The sequence below is a fragment of the Myotis brandtii genome, unplaced genomic scaffold, assembly GCF_000412655.1.
Source record: "Myotis brandtii unplaced genomic scaffold, ASM41265v1 scaffold125, whole genome shotgun sequence".
In the NCBI taxonomy this organism is placed as follows: Eukaryota; Metazoa; Chordata; class Mammalia; order Chiroptera; family Vespertilionidae; genus Myotis; species Myotis brandtii.
In genome coordinates, this window is record NW_005354385.1 from 9,622,450 (window position 1) to 9,632,376 (window position 9,927).

The 9,927-nt window shown below is 39.6% G+C and overlaps 1 protein-coding gene across 1 annotated transcript in view; it reads left to right on the forward strand.

Moving 5' to 3' along the window:
• The first annotated feature begins 7,905 nt into the window (after positions 1-7,905).
• Positions 7,906-9,927, forward strand: part of GPD2 (glycerol-3-phosphate dehydrogenase 2 (mitochondrial)) — a 115,248-nt gene continuing 113,226 nt past the window's right edge. The window contains exon 1 of the mRNA XM_014534071.1: positions 7,906-7,916. The gene's annotated coding sequence lies outside the window, so the exon portion shown is untranslated. The remainder of the gene's footprint in view (positions 7,917-9,927) is intronic.

Below are 9,927 nucleotides of genomic sequence, written 5' to 3' on the forward strand. Positions count from 1 at the left end.
CTGACATACAGTTTAAGTAGAAGCTGGGGTGAAAGGTTATTGGATTGAGTTGTGTAAGTAGTGCTTACAGACAACTTAAATAAATTTTGCTGTGAAGAGAATCAGAGAAATGGGAAAGTTCTTGGAAGAAGATATTGGTTAAGAGAGGGTATTTTTAGGAACCAGAGAGTAATAGAGTGAGCTTAAGTAGAGAAGAAATGATAGAATGATTAAGGAGTAAGGAAAAACTAATGAAGACAGGAAAGAGTGATGGGTAAATGTAGGAGTATAATTCCTAAAGGGCCAGGAAGTGAGGAGATCTAGGGTACAAATGAAGAGGTTTCTAGGAATAGGGACAGTTCAGTCATAGTAAAAAGGACTGCAGAGCCCAGGCGGTATGGCTCAGTGGTTGAGTGTTGACCAGGAGGTCACAGTTTGTTTTCGGTCAGGGCACATGCCCAGGTTGCAGACTTGATCCCCATTTGGGGTCGTGCTGGAGGCAGCCGATAGAAGATTCTCTCTCACCATTGGTGTTTCTATCTCTCTCTCCCACTTCCTTCCTCTCTGAAATCAATAAAAATATATTAAAAAAAAAAAAGGATTGCAGAGACAATGGGTAGAAGCTGAAAGGTCATGGTTTGGGTTGTGGGAAAATGGAGTTCTTACCTGATTGCTTCTTCTTTCCCAAGGAAGTGTGAGAATATTGGGGTGGGGAGGAGTGAAACAGGTTTGGAGAAAAAGATTTGCAATAGCTATTTGGAAACATCTCCTCCAGGAAGTCATTATAGATTTGCAGCCATGAATTTAAATTGAGGCTAGTTGTGGTTGTGTGTTTTCCTCCAGACATGTCTTCAGCTTTGTTGGTGGAGGCATGGAGCAGGCCAAAGGTTGGGTGCAATTTGAGGATGAGCCAGGTAATTGAGAAGCAGGAAGAGAGGTCTGAGGGACTTAAGGGTGCTTACAAAGGAGAGGTTACAATGATGGACTTTGACTTTAAACTTGGAAGACATAAAAGTGAGGGTATAACTAATAGTGGAAGAAATTGTAGGGTCAATGGATTGGAAAGCCAGATACTGCCAAGAAGATGCTGGAATAGAAAGAAATAGCAGAATAGATGAGCTGGAAAAAGAAAAAGTGGTGCTCACATTGTGGGATGCTTGAAGTCTAGGAACTCGTGCAAGTAATCAAGATGCCAAATCAGAGGTTATAACAGCGGTTCTCAACCTGTGGGTCGCGACCCTTTTGGGGTCGAACGACCCTTTCACAGGAGTCGCCTAAGACCATCGGAAAACACATATATAATTACATATTGTTTTTGTGATTAATCACTATGCTTTAATTATGTTCAATTTGTAACAATGAAATTGGGGGTCACCACAACATGAGGAACTGTATTAAAGGGTCGCGGCATTAGGAAGGTTGAGAACCACTGCGTTATAAGAATGAGAGTGGGTGACTGAAACTGGGTCCAAGAGAAGATCATCAGAGGTGAGATGGTTTAGGAGCTGGAGGCTCCATGGAAATGTAGAAGATGGCTAGAGTGAAGTGAAATGTGATTCTGTCTGATCCTACAAGGAAAGCTTGGAAAGGGAAACAGCCGGGTGCTCGTCATCAGTGAATGAGGGCAAACAGTAGTATATGAGTAGATGACAGCAAGAAGGGATAATGGGTGGTAAAGTCTAGTGACATGAACTTCAAAACAGGTATGATTTTTGAAAGAGGGTAGAGGAAAAATTGGAAGGTGAAAGGAGAGACAATCCATTTCCAGGCTGGGGGATTTTTAGGATAGGAGCTGGAGTGTTACTCAAAGTATTTACAACTCAAGTGGAATGGGAATCACAGAAGCAAGCTTTTGGTCTGTAGTAGGATCCTGGGTACCTTTTGGGAAGCTAGGCATTAACTCTTTAATCATTTTATCATAGGAACATCCCAGGCAAGGATCTACTTACCATCTGGTTCATGTTTTGATATTTTAGCAACTGGTACAGCCATCCTTATTTACACTGGCTAAACACTAGGCTTAAATCTGAGTGTATAATCAACCTCCCTTTGATGAAATACTGGAAAAACAGTGTTAATAAGCTTTAGCCTTAAAATTCAAGTTAAACCTTGCTTTCTCCATATTTCTGGGTTTTGCCTATGTTATGGAGTTTGTAGAGAGTAGACAGTGAGTTTCAAATGACAGAAGGGGCAGGGGGAGCGCTGAGAAGGTGAGAAATGGGGCAGATAGTTTCTGGTGAAGACTGAGGTAACGAGGATTGTGAGGCATGCTAGAATTGGTCCTGAGATGTCTTGGAGGAAGCTGGGTGAAGACCTTGTGGCAGCTCGATGAGCAAAAGGCTCCTGAGTTTCCATAGCCTTAGGCATCTCCTGATGGCCTAATGGCCAATTAGAGAATAAAGGCCTCCTTGGGCACCACTCTCAAGTGGCAGGAGACCACATTCTCTAAGGGCCTCTTCCTAGCCAAGATGATGGTGTGATCCCTGGGGGAGGTGCTTTCTCCTATTTGGCAGAAACTAAGGAGTGCTGCTTCTGGAGGCAATGATCATAGCAATTTTCCCTCCAAGTGGGTTTAGACTATTGTGCTCTCCACTCCACTGTCACTGTCATAGGCTTAAGTATATGTCCTTAGGAGTTTATGTGTAGATGTTTGCAACCAGTCTCCTGATTTCCTTGCTCCCAGACTCATGTCCTTTCAGTTTATCTCCCAGCACTGCTTCAAGGAACTGGGAATGGGAGAATGGTCTTTTAAATTCAAATGTGATTCTGTCTGATCCTACAAGGAATGTTGTAAGGAGTAAGATAATGGGTATAAACTGACTAGCACAGTCTTTATAACACAGTATGTAACCAGCAAATATACCTAAAAGCCTTCCTTGCCAATTCATTGCCTACTGAGCAAAGGCCAACGTCCTCTGAATGGCATATAAGATCTCCGGAGATGTAGCCTTGCTGCCTGGTCAGTCTCCTCCCCTCCTTCCTCACGTATGACTATTGCATAGCCTCCTGTGCTCCAGGCATATCACACCCTCTTGTTCTGGAAAATGAAATATTCATTCATGCTGTCATGCCTTTGCTCATGTTCACCCTGCACCTGGTCAACCTTCAACATTTGAGCTAATGCTTTCTCTACAAACCTGTTGTGATGATGTTTCCTATCTCCCTTTCCCCTCAGGGGTAATTACTCCCTTAGCCCCTTTTCCAAACCTTATTTATATCACTTGTATTTGTTTTAGAATCTTCTCTAACCTATGAATTTCTTAAAGCCAGAAATTATGAATTATTCATCTTTGTTTACTCACAGGCTACTACACTAGGTGCCCAATGAATATTTGTTGAATAAATGAAAATTCAATACATATTTGACTTTACAAATTATATTTTGTTTATTCTTTTTTTTTGTTTTGTTACTTCAACAGTGGACGTAAATTTTCTGATAAAAGAGAAGATGAATGCAGAAGAAAATTAGTGGCCATGAGTTAGGACAGGAGGTGTACTTAATCCTGTTATTTTTCTTTTACTGATGACTGTTATTTACTTGAGTTATATAGTGGTTTTGCTCACAGTGTTATTGTTTTATTCTGAATTGGAATCATGAACTTAAAACAATTTTTACATGAAAACATAATTGGCATACAATATTATATTAGTTTCAGGTTTACAACAGTGATTTGACATTTATATATCTTGTGATGTGGTCACCATATTAAGTCTAGTCACCAGTTATTTATTTTATAACTGGAACTTTATACCACTGATTTCTCTTCACCCGTGAAGATTCCAAATATAAGGTACTAGTAAATCATATGATATTTTTTCTTTCTCTGTCTGACTTTTAGTTCACTAAGCATAATACCCTTTAGGTCCATCCATTTTGCTGCTTTCCATTGTGACTGCACCAATTTACAATTCCACGAATAGTCATGAGGGCTCCTGTTTCTTCTCAGCCTTGCCAACACTTGTTATTGGTTGACTTTTTCATAGTAGCCATTCTGACTAGTGTGAGGCAGTATCTCTTTGTGGTTTTGATTTGTATTTCCCTGGTGATTAGTGATGTTGAGCATCTTTTCAATTCTTGTTGGTCATCTGTATATTTTTGGAGAAATGGTTTATTCAGGTCCTCTGCCTATTTTTAAATCAGATTGTTTGCTTTTTGATGTTGAGTTGTATGATTTCCTTGTATATTTTGGACATTAAGCCATAATTGGATATGCCATTTGCAAATATTTTCATTTTGTTGATGGTTTTCTTCTCTGTGCTTCTAGAAGCTTTTTAGTTTGATGTATTCCTATATGTTTATTTTGCTTTTATTTTTCTTGCCCGAGGATTCATATCCAAAAAGATATTGCTAAGATCCCTGCCAAAAAGTTTACTGCTGATTTGTCTTCTAGGAATTAAGTGGTTTCAGGTCTTACATTTATGTCTTTGATCCATTTTGAATATATATTTGATATGGTGGAAGAGAGTAGCTCAGTTTAATTATTTTGTATTTATCTGACCAGTTTCTCCAACACCACTTATTAAAGAGTATGTTCTTGCCTCCTTTGTCATAGAGTACTTGACCAAATAAGCAAAGGTTTATTTTTGGGCTCTCTGTTCTGTTCCATTGATCTATGAGTCTGTTTTTGTGCCAGTACCATACTGTTTTGATTACTATAGCTTTGTAATATAGTTTGAAATCAGGGAGTGTGCTATCTTCAACTTTGTTCTTCTTTCTCAAGATTGCTTCGGCTATTCAGAGTCTTTTGTGGTTCCATATACTAGGTGTACCGGTTAATAATGGCGGATTTTGTAATCAAAGAAAACACGATAATTTCAAGAGAAACATCAAAAGTGCTTTATTCAAAGTAACTTCCATCACTAGCTACACATTTCCCCCATCTTTAGGTAATTTGTGGATACCGTCCCAATAGAACTTTTCTTGTTTTGAGGCAAACCATTCAGAGACCCAATTTTCCACTTCTTCGTATGTTTTGAAGTGCTGCTCGAAAGTGTGTGTGCCATCATCAGAACAAGCAGTAATCTGAAGGAGCAAGGTCTGGTGAATACAGCGGGTGGGTTAATACTTCCCAGGCAAGATCTTTTAAAGTGTCTTTAACTGGTTTTGAAGTGTGTGATGGTGCATTATCATGAAGCAAAATTATTTTGCCGTGTCTTCTGACACATTCTGGTTGTTTCACGATCAAAGCATGGTTCAAAATGATTATTTGTTGTCGGTAGCAATCAGGATTAAAGTTTTCACCTGGTTTTAGAAGCTCATAATACACCACACCTTCCTGATCCCACAAAATGCAGAGCATTTTCTTCTTTCCGAAGTGATTTGGCCTTGCAGTCGATGTTGATGGTTGACCTCGATCAATCCATGATTCTGTGCATTTGGGATTCTCAAAATAAATCCACTTTTCACCACCAGTCACAATTCGAAGCAAAAAAGATTTTCTTTTGTGCCGTTGAAACAACATTTTACTGATGACTTTTCGGTTTTCCATTTGTCTTTCGTTCAGTTGCTATGGCACCCATTTTCCTTCCTTTAAAATCTTTCCCATTGCTTGTAAACGATGGGAAATTGTTTGCTGAACAACCGTTAATCTTTCTGCAAGTTGTTTTTGAGTTTGACACGCATCTTCATCCAATAATGCTTGTAATTGTTGGTCTTCAAACTTTTTCGGTTGACCTGGATGTTCTTTGTCTTTCACATCAAAATCATCACTTTTAAAGCATTTAAACCAGCGTTCACAAGTATCTTGAGATGGAGCATGTTCACCATAAGCTTCCCGAAGTATATGATAACTTTTCAGCAGCACTTTTCTTTAAAATAAAGTAATGAATTAAAACTTCCCACAAATGCTCTTTTTTTTGGCATGAAATTTGACATTTTTAAGCGTAAAAATATCTATGATGTTAACACTTTCAGCAAATTTGACATATGAAGTTTTGAAGCTTGCTGTCAATACAACAAAATAGCATACATATCAAATCGCATATATATCAACATATGTGTTACTCCATCTATTGAAAAAAATCCGCATTATTAACTGGTACATCTTAGTACATCTTAGGATTATTTGTGCTAATTCTTAGAATAATGCCATTGGTATTTTGGTAGGGATTGCCTGAATATGGCGATTGCTTTGGGTAGTATGGACATTTTAATGATATTAAGCTGCCCAACCCATGGGCATGGTATTTCCTTCCATGTATTTGTGTCCTCTTCAGTTCCTTCCACCAATATGTTATACTTTTCACAGTATAGGTTTTTCACTTCCTGTAATAATTAGCTTTCTAAGTTTCACACCCTACATCAAACAAATGTAGTTTTCTCACGGTGTTTAAGTATGATGACCAGGTAGTTTCCAGTGCCTTCTTACAATTGCTGGATTATTGTGGGGAACCTTTTGGAACCTTGGTTAAAATATCCAATTTCTTTTAGCTTTCTTCATATCTTGGGTTTCTTGATCCTACATGAACTGGTTAATTATATATAACAAAGAATTGAGAGCATGTAAATCAGACATCAGCAATAAGAACCTAGTAAGAGAAGAATGGAAAGGGCACATGTGAAATGAAGTAGCAGGAGTAACTTCTTAGTGCAGATGGATGGGGAATGATGGATATTAAGGGGAGAGCAAGGGTATGTTGAGGGGTGGTGGAGGAGACTGTGGGAAATGGAAGGGATTCTATGGGGATGGGTAAAGGTGGTTTGGGGAACACAGTACACTATTTGGTAGAGGTTGACATGCACTGAATGAGTGACCAGACAACACCCATTTTGACACTTAAGATGGGGTTTCTGACTCTGGTTCCCAGGTTCTTGCTATCAGGTTAACCAAAGTCATGTTATATGTTTTTTACATCTGAGATCAAGATATTATAATATAAAGGACACATTTAAAGAAATATCTTGATTTGTTTAAAAATATCAAGTCAGAGCTGATTGTCTTGACATATGTTCTTTATGGTAAATGGTGTTCAGGGTTTATGACTGAGCCAGAAAGCAATTCCTCACCTTCTTTGAACTAAAAATAAATTCCAAGAAATATTCTGAATAGAGGGGAAAAAAACACACTCTTGTGGGTCAAAGTTGTCCCAGTGACTTGGGTTAACTGAGGCCAGAAACCTTTGCTCAAGTCTCTTCTGGGGAATGTTTTAAACCCATCAACTGACTGCTCAAGACAGATAAGAAAGACGCGTAAACGCTGGGCTCCCTGTGATTAGCAGCGGACCTCAGGTGGAAGAGCGCCTGCTGCCTCCTGACCTCTGTGACAGGTAACCTGTGGCCTGGAGTTAGATCTGTGTTAGATGTTGGGCTTTACAGTTTTTCTTTTGTTTGTTTTGTTTGTTTGTTTTTTTAGAACAAATAACAGTATCCGTTCTGTTTGAGAGACCGTTTATTTTGGGGAGCGATGCTAGAGAAATGACGGAAGAGGCCTGCCTACTGTTTTTTCAGGGAAGTGATAGGATTTATTTCCCAACCTGTGAGTCTTAAGTGCCTTTGCTTGGTCTGAGACAAGCTCCATGTAAGCTAAAGCAGGGTTATGGCCCTGTGTAGATTAGCTGTTTTTGTTCTCTCCTCTGACCCCGGTTTTCTCTATCACCCCAATTCAGCAATGCAAATGTGGGAGCCCGTTGTAGGTGCTCAGGAATGGGAGTTGTTGATGGCAGGTGCATTTTTGCACCTTATTATATGATCTCAAATTCTCAGTATAACTTGTGAAATAGATGAGATTTTATGGATGAGAAGACTAAAGCTCATAGTCACACAGATAGTAAGTGGCTAAGTTGGAATTCAACCCAGGGCTGCCTGTCTTTGATGGCCCCTACACTGACTGCCTCCGGCCGAGAATGTTCTCTAGCTGTGCCTCCTGCAGAGAATGTTCTGTAGCTGTGTTCCTGCATGAGAGCACTGAATTGTCACAAGGTGGGGAGACAGAAGGAATGTTGGCCCCATCTAGGATGGCCTGTTCTTTCCGTATTGGTGGACTTCCTGGCAGTGTGGATGGGTCCCCCCCGGCTGTGTTGTTGGCTGAAGAGTTAACCTTGGGGAACACCAAATTCTAGTAAGTTCCATCAGCTTTGCAGTCACTGATTTTATTAGATGTTGGGATTTTTGATGTTGTGTTAAACTTTAAACCCCTCACTGGATGTAATATAAAAACAAATTTCAAGACTAGTTTAGATGTAGTTTAACTTGGGTTTAAATAGTTATTGGGTTGGTGCTCAAGGCAAATTCATTCTAGTTAGAGACTGTTCTTCAGAATATGGTAGATAATTTTGTGACATTTTCCAGTTCTTTCTCCAAGATTCCTAATAAATTATAAAGGCAAATGATTCTTTTCTTTTCACTGTATGGATCTTTTACTTTAGTTCATTAAAGATGAGAAAAGTTGTATAACAGGAAGATCACTCAAGTAATGGTCAGACGATATGGGATTTAGTCAGATGTCAGCTATCTGCAGGGTGCTCTTGAGAATTTTTACTTTTTCACTTCTCCCTGCCCAGCCCCCGCCCTCCCCAGCCACCGCACTGGACTTGTTTTTATTACAAGAATAATTCACGCTCACTTTAGAAATTTTAAGAAAGGATTCACACAAGGAAGAAAATAAAAATGACTTACAACCCTACCATTCAAAGATGAAATGGGTTTTAAACATTTTGGGTATAACCTTCTAGCTTTCGTGTGTATGTATGTGTGTATGGGTGTGTGTGTGTGCACATATACTTAAAAGAAATACACACACACAGATACTGATTTATGTACTTTTGTTCTCTTTATAGTTAATATTCTACTTGCCCATCATCTCATCTATATCCAGAGTGTAATTAACACGGAATGAATTAATTTCTAAGCTATAAAGACATTCTAGAATGTCTAACTTACTTAAGGCTGTCTGCTTACTTGTAGCTCTTCCTTCACTTTATTATAATTATTACCAGTTTACAACTGTTGCTTTTTCAAGTCAGAGTGGGATAAGAGATGCTGATGGCAAACATTTTGGTGGTTAGTTTGGAAAACAGGAACAATGGCCAGAGGCCCTGGAGAGCAAAAGGCCAGGGCTATGGGATCTACTAGTAGAAGTGGCATGACAAAGCAAAAGTACTGATGGTCTCAATCGTTTATAGAGGAGACTGAAGTCCAGAGAAGTCTGGCTTTGTGCAGGCCGAGATTGCCTTAGATAGGGTGGAGTATCAAATACAGTCTGAAAAAAACCATGCTGCTGGCAGCTGCCAAACTAATGACCCAGGAAGTAGGTATAAGTGCACTGGGTGAGGTCTGGCCTGAAGGTCACTGGATTGATATTGGAGTCTGGAGTTTTGGCAGGAGTTCTATTAGAAATTTCATTTTGCCTCCTGAGTGCCTCATGGTAAGAACACAGTGTCTCATGGTAAGAACACAGACTGTATGGGCTCAATTTCTTGGGTTAACTTTGGGTTTCATTAGACATTATCTTGAAATTTATGGTTGAGGAGAGGCTGTTGAGTATAAATTGCTAACGTGCTCTGCTGATTTCCATCAGCGATGTGATTTGACTGACAACAGTGTGAGCCTAGCCCACTGGGGTCTGGTGAATTACATCTGCTCAGCCAGAGTGTTTCTTGAGCTGGAATTGAAATGCATGGCCCTTTAGTTTCCAGTGTGATGCCAACACTCAGGCAATTGACTTTTGCTCTTCAGTCTCCAACAGGGGGAAAATTATGAAATAAAATGGGGAGAGGCCAGGCATACTGAAGATCCAAACCCATAAATATAAATAACTGCAATTAATCATTTGCAGTCTCTCTTGTCTATTAAATCTATACTCAGTGGGTCAGTAAGTTGCACACAGCTCTTTAGCTCTCAGCCTGTGGTTGGTGGGGAATGTTCTGGGAGCGACAGCTTGTTGAGATGTGACCCAGGGTTCTTTTCCAAGATGAGTCCAAAATCAGTTCAAGCTATAATGAGTTGTGGGG